The 7,213-nt window shown below is 38.2% G+C and overlaps 2 long non-coding RNA genes across 2 annotated transcripts in view; one reads left to right on the top strand and one right to left on the bottom strand.

Moving 5' to 3' along the window:
• Positions 1 to 6: 6 nt before the first annotated feature.
• The window catches only part of LOC113475674, an 18,624-nt gene continuing 11,417 nt past the window's right edge, over positions 7 to 7,213 (top strand). The window contains exons 1-2 of the long non-coding RNA XR_003397421.1: positions 7 to 139; positions 1,972 to 1,973. This is a non-coding gene — a long non-coding RNA (uncharacterized LOC113475674). The remainder of the gene's footprint in view (positions 140 to 1,971; positions 1,974 to 7,213) is intronic.
• On the bottom strand, positions 3,661 to 5,389 carry LOC113475673. Its single transcript, XR_003397420.1, has 3 exons — positions 4,198 to 5,389; positions 3,968 to 4,132; positions 3,661 to 3,899 (listed from the first exon to the last, which is right to left on the bottom strand). It is a non-coding gene; the product is annotated as an uncharacterized LOC113475673 (long non-coding RNA).

The raw sequence follows: 7,213 nt of genomic DNA, 5'->3' as shown, positions 1-7,213 counted from the left end.
GTGTGTTTATTGGGAGAACCGGAAGAAGGCATTGTGAGGCGTCGCGTTCGCTTAAGTGCGGAAATCCTAGTGACCTAGTGTAGGGTCGGTGCATATCAGGCTGCGTGGTTTGCACATAGCAAATCCCGACTGCTACAATGTTCATTCCAACACATTTGGTACATTGAACCCAACTATTGGTTCTATCATTGTCTCTTCTGCATGAACCACATATATTAATACTAAGTGGTGTGTTTTTGGTAATTATACGAAGAATAAGTTCTCTGGATCCCTTTGATCCAGTAATTGGCTTTAGCAATGATTTTCCTTCACAAAGCCACTTTGCATACATGCAGATCAGTGTTCCACAGCTCATGTAGTCACTCTGATACTTCCGCTTTGTTGTCATTGTGTCGACTGATGTGATTTGGATACCAAATTTATCATTCAGTACGTTATTTAGAAACAGCTTTGCTTTGTAGATATTTACTGTCAGTTGTGATGAATCTTTTAACGTAACCTAATGTATTGCTAGGTATGGCGGCGCAAGAAAGTTTAAAAGCAATAGTTTCAAAAGCCCATATGTTTGCACGGATGTGAAAATGCTGAGTACAATTCAACAAACCAGCAACCTGGAGGCGTTTCACAGCCTAATGATACAATTCATTCCAAAATCCAAAGCGTTTTCATATAAGGGGATGCTGTGCAGGTAAGTAGTACAGTAATAACAAACAATATATATTTTGTGAAAATCTGTAATCATTGTATCATTCCCACAATGTAGGCGATTACTGGCTGTGTTGCACTAAAACGAAAACAGTAACCGAAAGATTTTGCAAGAACATGATGGCACCAAAAAATTAAAAATATTATTTCCGAAACAAAAACACTAAGAGGGAGGATTGTCTTTGAGGACAATCAAAGAAGAACCAACCCATGGTGAGTATTCTGACATGTAATTTGTAAAATTATATAGTAATTCTTTACCTTATTTGTGATTTCAGAATATTTAAACAAAATCCTACAAGTGTTGGTTACTTGCAGTGATGAAATGGTCGTGCAATACCAAGAGAAGTTAAAAAAAAATAAATGAACCACCACCATTATCATCACAGTTTCATCGACCAGAAAGAGCTACTGTTGTCCAAAGCAGATATAGTACCGGCGCCATGTAATACAAACTTTCTAAATGTCTGTTTGTTGTATCTTTTATGAAAAGGCATCACACTAAGCAGCTTCTTTTGTCTTGATACTTTTGCGAATATCACAATTTACGCGCCGCTTTTTTCCTAAACACGATAAAATAAGTTTGCTACTGCGTCGGTTAATCTATATCCTGTTTGGTATCTGGTATGGTACAGCTCGCGCAGGCATCAGATTCTTACATTGCCGTATAGGTGCAATCAAATAACGCTACACACTTATTTGCTGCAATGCAACTGGAATGAGGTACGTCATCATACATGGTATACTGTTTCTATGTATAAAAAGGGAGTAGCGCCAAAGAGCACTCTAAATTAGGAAATACGAAATAAATACGGGGGTTTTATTTCAAAATACCAAGTTTTCTACGTCGATGGCAAACATTTTTGCATTAATAGTTTAACGTCGACCAATATCGTTGCATAGTGCCTTTAATAAGCTATTTTATAAGTTGTACACTGATCCCCAGGAAATAACTTCCAATAAATTGCCGAAGCCATTTAAAGTATTGTTAATACCTTAAAAAACGTTTTGATTTACTTATCTATCAAAACTGCACCAATAAACAGTGCGGGTTTTGCCCGTAAATAAAATATTGTATTGTGACGTCGCAGTGCCCGCCAGTGACGTTTTTTACAACTTTGAAATTTGATTTTTTAAAGTTTAAACGTTCATATCTTTTAAATTAAAGATAATTTTCACAAACCAGCTGTTAATTTAGCATCAGTAGACATAAAACTTCATTCCAAAGGGCTCCGCACATCAGACGCGGTTGACGGTTGCGGCTAGCGGTGCGGTCGCGATCGTTCGCGGATTTTCCGCGCGACGTTCAAAACGGCAGGGGCTTCACACCCGCAGTACGGTTGGCGCTAACGCAGCTACAAGTCATTTTTATTGCCAAGAAGATCAGTGCTGGGGAGATTGAGTGTCTCTGCTTCGTAAAAGTGTTGGTAGAGATTAAGTTAGTTCTATTTCAAGACAACACAAGTTGTTGTTTGTCGTTTAACTAAGTAATGAATTGAAATACTCATGTGCAGTAGGTTTTCTTAGACAATTTTACCAACAATATAGATAATTTAAACTTACTGATGTTGTTACTGTTGCATCAGCAAATGATAGTGATAGTGGCACTGGTTTACGAAATTCTGTACCCAAGAACGTAAGTCAGCATGTAAATTCCAACAATTGAAATTTGTGCAGGCAATGGGTTCGCCCTATTTTTCAAGACCGCGAAAGATTAGGAGAATTTAATTTGGTAAAAGACATGCATGAAGATGAAGGGAATTTTTTAAAAATATTTCCGAATGGCTACATAAAGTGGGACATTTGATTACAAAAGAAGACACCAATTACCGGCGACCCATTTCACCAGCCCAAAGGCTTGCAATGACATTCTAGTCTTTTGATCAGCATGACCATGTGGAAAAATTAATTATCTTAACTTTTTGTTGTTCAGATATCTGGCTACTGGTAATTCCCAGTCAACAATTTCTCTAAGTTTCCGAGTTGGGCACTCAACTGTGAACGAAATTATTTTGGAAACATGTGAAGCTCTATGGGATGTTCTAATGCCAGAAGTTCTCAAGCCACCATCAACTGAGGAAGAGTGGAAAAGAATTTCTGATGAATTTAATGACACGTGAGACTTTCCTATGTGAGTTGGTGCCATCGATAGCAAACATGTCACCATCCAAGCACCTGGAAATGCTGGTTCTGAGTATTTTAATTATAAGGGCACACATAGTATTGTTTTGCTCGCAGTTTGTGATGCACAGTACTGCTTCACATGATAGATATTGGTGACTCAGCAAGACACAGTGATGATGGGGTGTTTGCCAATTCTGCATTTGGTAAAAAGTTCATGAATGGGGGAACTAAACATTCCCAGTCAATCATGCGTGCCAAACACCATTATATGTGTACCATATTGCATTGTTGGAGATGCTGCTTTTCCATTGCGTGCTAATCTAATGAGACCATATCCTGGTAAACGGTTATCTGTTGAAAAGAATGTTTTAATTTACAGACTATCCCGGTCCAGACGTGTAATTAAGAACACATTTGGCATTTTGGCCACTCGTTGGCGAATATTTCGAAGGCCTATAATAGCTATTGCACTCCTTCATTTATTAATCCTGGGGGAATGGAGATCTGAAAAGGCAAAGTTATTCTAACGTTGAATCTATTGGTCGCATGGGGTACAAATATGTATACAAAGGTGCTGCTGCAATACGGGACAATTATAAGGATTATTTTGTTTCTGAGAATGATGCATTGCCATACCAAAATGCAGTTGTAAACCGTATGTAATTCAATGCATTAGTTTTTCATTGTGTTTTTGTGCTTTTCTATTTATTGCAAATTTTTTTTAGTTTGCTTCAGTGTTCTTTGTGTTTTCTTTCACACTCAAATAAAACACACAATGTCTTTAATAAATTTTGTTTCATTATTGGAAAAGAAAAGAGCTGTTGAAACACTTACAGCAAACTTTAAATACAGAGAGGTAACACAAGCTGCATAACTACAGTCGAAGTCGAAAAATGGCAGAGTATAAAAGTAGAAAAGATAGCGCCATTGAAATGTACAGAATTAGTAAATAACAAAACAGTATTTGTACAGTTTTATATTATTATTAACTTGCACTTTGAGATGTCAGATACTGTGAAATGACAGCAATTTCTCAATTGCTTTCGCTCGTGGCATGCCCCGTAGAGTTGCTGCAACAAAATTTCCAAATAAAAACATATGACTGACAGAAACTAAACTTTTAATCAAATGTGCCAACCTGAAAATCTGTTCTATCAGAATATTTTGGTTTCTTGCCTTGCTTTGGAAGTTGATGGCTTACTTGCTGGAATGGGTGACTCACTTGGTGGAATGGGTGACTCACTTTCTTCTGGTGGAATGGGTGACTCACTTTCTTCTTCCATCACCTCAAGTGTTATCAGTTCTGCAAAATACAACCACAATTATATCTACAGTTAAAATTATTGAAACCTAAATAAATAGAAATACCATCTTCTGCCACAGTTTCATCTTGTGTGAAGTAAACCACAGGACTTGAAGGCGGTGAAAGTTTCCAACAGGAACTGTAACAAACCATAGTTGTTAAAAGTTGCAATGCAGAATTTATATCAAAACCACTCAAATTGTGTGCCTTAAATGAACCTTTAAAAAGTTTAGTGCCTCGTAGTGTTCCCACAATGGCAAGTTTGCAGCAGCACCACGACTGTTTGTTGAGTTTTTAAATTTTCGCTTTTCTTTTGCAAAGCGGTCTCTCAAGGTTTTCCAGCGTTTCATGCAACTATCCACTAAAACAACATTACATTAGTTGCTGTTCAAAACAATATCAGTACATTTATCCTACCTGGCTGGCCAGTGCACTGAATTTTCTTTCCGTTGCTTCGTGAGCCATATAGACAAGGTGAATCTTCCACCATTTATGAGCATATCATTATTTTTAAACAAACAAGCTGTAAACAACAGTTTTTAAAAACCACCAGAAAATAATATCATAACAAGCCCAAAACCACCAGAAAATAATATCATTACAAGCCCATAACGCCATTACATTTAAATTTAACTATTCATGAAACAACCTTTTAACAAACGTCCTTTTTTAATAGTTTTACAACATACAGTTTGCACCATTGTCATTGGTATTTCTGAAATTTTTGAAATCCATGTTTTAAGTTTACAGTAATTAATCACGAAACAATTAATATGTGAACAAAAGTACCCAAAACTACGAAAAACTAATCATAACAAGCCAAATACCCCAAGGTTCTGTACCCAGCAAATCATCCAGATACTAGTGCGGCTGACGGAAAAGGAATTTAACTGTTTTCCGTCTTCCGCTTCAACCGCAAAAATCACGTCGTCACGACATGACGCCGACTGGTGTGAATGCCCCTGCCGCTTTCCGCTAGATCAAAAACCGCCCCGCTACCGTCAACCGCGTCTGGTGTGAATCCAGCTTAATGCAAAAAACTGCGCAACCATCGGAACCGTAGGCCGGACTCTTTAGGAAAGTCTAAAGACAAAAAACATTTTACCAGAAACAAAAGATCGACGGTTACAACAGTAAAGACAATAAACTCCCCACCACAACTACAGCAAACGTTATCTGCTAATGGAAGAGAATATTGTTTTGAAGTCGACACAGAAGCAGGTGAATTTTTTTTTATTAGAGAAATGATGGGAAGAAATGAAAAGACCAACACTACGACCTATTTATGGGAGATACGAATCGGCATCCCATCATAAACTTCCAGTACTCGGAATTTTCTCTGCACAATGTACCAGAACAAGAAAATGTGGTAAACGACAATCCACCAACAGGTATGAACATTTTTGTAACAAAAATACCGGGTTTACACCTAATTGGACGTGAGGGTGTTAGACAATTACATTTGTCCATTGACGCAATTCCGTTAAAACGAAGCAATCCGGTAAACACCATAAGTTCACAAGAAGAACCAAAATGCCCAAAATATTTGGCACTACAGCAATCCTGTGTACAATTATATAAAGAATTCGAACAAATATTTGGTTAACGAATAACGAATTTAAGATTACTGCGTTTTAAGTTAACCCCGTATTTCTACGTTATCGTTATTCTGTTGGAAACACTGGCGCTTCTTATTATTACTTTCCCGCGACGCCGAAGCCGGTTTACTTTTATATATACCGTGCTCACTGGCTCTACAGAGTCACTGTTAGTTTAACCAGTATTACTGCGTTTGCATTAATGTCTGATTTTACATCTCTCACTTTGTTTTAGCTTTTTAACTAAGTGTAAGCTATGCTCTGTTACGAGCTAGGATGCCTCAAAGATGTCTAACTTGACATTAAATTTAAGCCGGATGCCATTTTTTTGCAAACCACGTCCTATCCCACAATACATACAATTGGGAGGCAGTTAAAGCCGACTGATCCAAAAGTGATGCTGACAGAATCACGTAACGATGCTGTCATTGCACAGCTGATGCGATATCCTCGAGAAGGCTGGCCTCCAAGTGATGACCAACTACGTGGCGAAGTACGAAATTTTAAAAAGATTCAAGATTCCTTGTCAGTGGTAAATGGATGTCTATTATACGGGACGAGATTGGTAATACCAAGTTTACGACAGCCGGTGTTGCAATTGTGGCATCTCGGACATTTTGAAATACAAAGAATGAAACAACTTGCACGTACGGGTGTTTATTGGCTGGACATTAATGAAGACATTCTGAATGCAACTCGAGCTTGCATAACGTATGCTCAGTTTCAAAGCAAATCTGCTAAACCAGTGGTGCACCCCTGGATACTACCAGAGAAACCTTGGAGCCAAGTTCACGTGGATCATGCTATCAATTTCATGGGACATAATTGGCTTGTCATGATAGATGCTTTTTCAAAATATCATTGTATTCACATGACCAGTTCAATTTTAACCAAGACAACTACGGACTTATTAGAGATCGGCTTCGCTCATCTGGGTTATCCCCATACGATTGTATCAGACAATGCCACATGTTTTAATTCGGAAGAATTTCAAGAATGGTGTAAAGAACGCGGTGTTACACAATTGTCAGGCGCACCCTATCACCCTGCTACAAATGGAGCTGCAGAACGTCTTGTTTTAATCTTTTAAACAAGCGTTATAAAAATCCCAACTACCACCCAAAGCAGCTTATACAGGACTTTTTAATACTACAGGATTTTCACCAAGTGAACTACTACACAATAGACACATCCGTACCAAGATTGACGTGACCAACCTTCACCTGTTCATCTGGCTCAAAGCCATTAACTACAAACAGGACTACACCCTACAGGCCCTGCCAAAGACAACCCTTTTATCGTGGGATCCCATGTTATGCTCTGTGTTGTGGGCCTCGGAAAAGTACAAATCCCAAGTGGACTACGGGGGTAATAGAATAAATTTTGGGTCCCAGAACTTTTAAAGTTAAGGTCGACGGAGACCATATTGTAAAGCGACACCTTGAACAAATATACCCTGTATTACAAATGTACCTACTAGTCG

Source organism: Ciona intestinalis, unplaced genomic scaffold (assembly GCF_000224145.3).
Source record: "Ciona intestinalis unplaced genomic scaffold, KH HT001128.1, whole genome shotgun sequence".
NCBI lineage: Eukaryota > Metazoa > Chordata > Ascidiacea > Phlebobranchia > Cionidae > Ciona > Ciona intestinalis.
The sequence above is the reverse complement of the archived record's forward strand: the minus strand, read 5'-3'. Positions and strand labels throughout refer to the sequence as shown.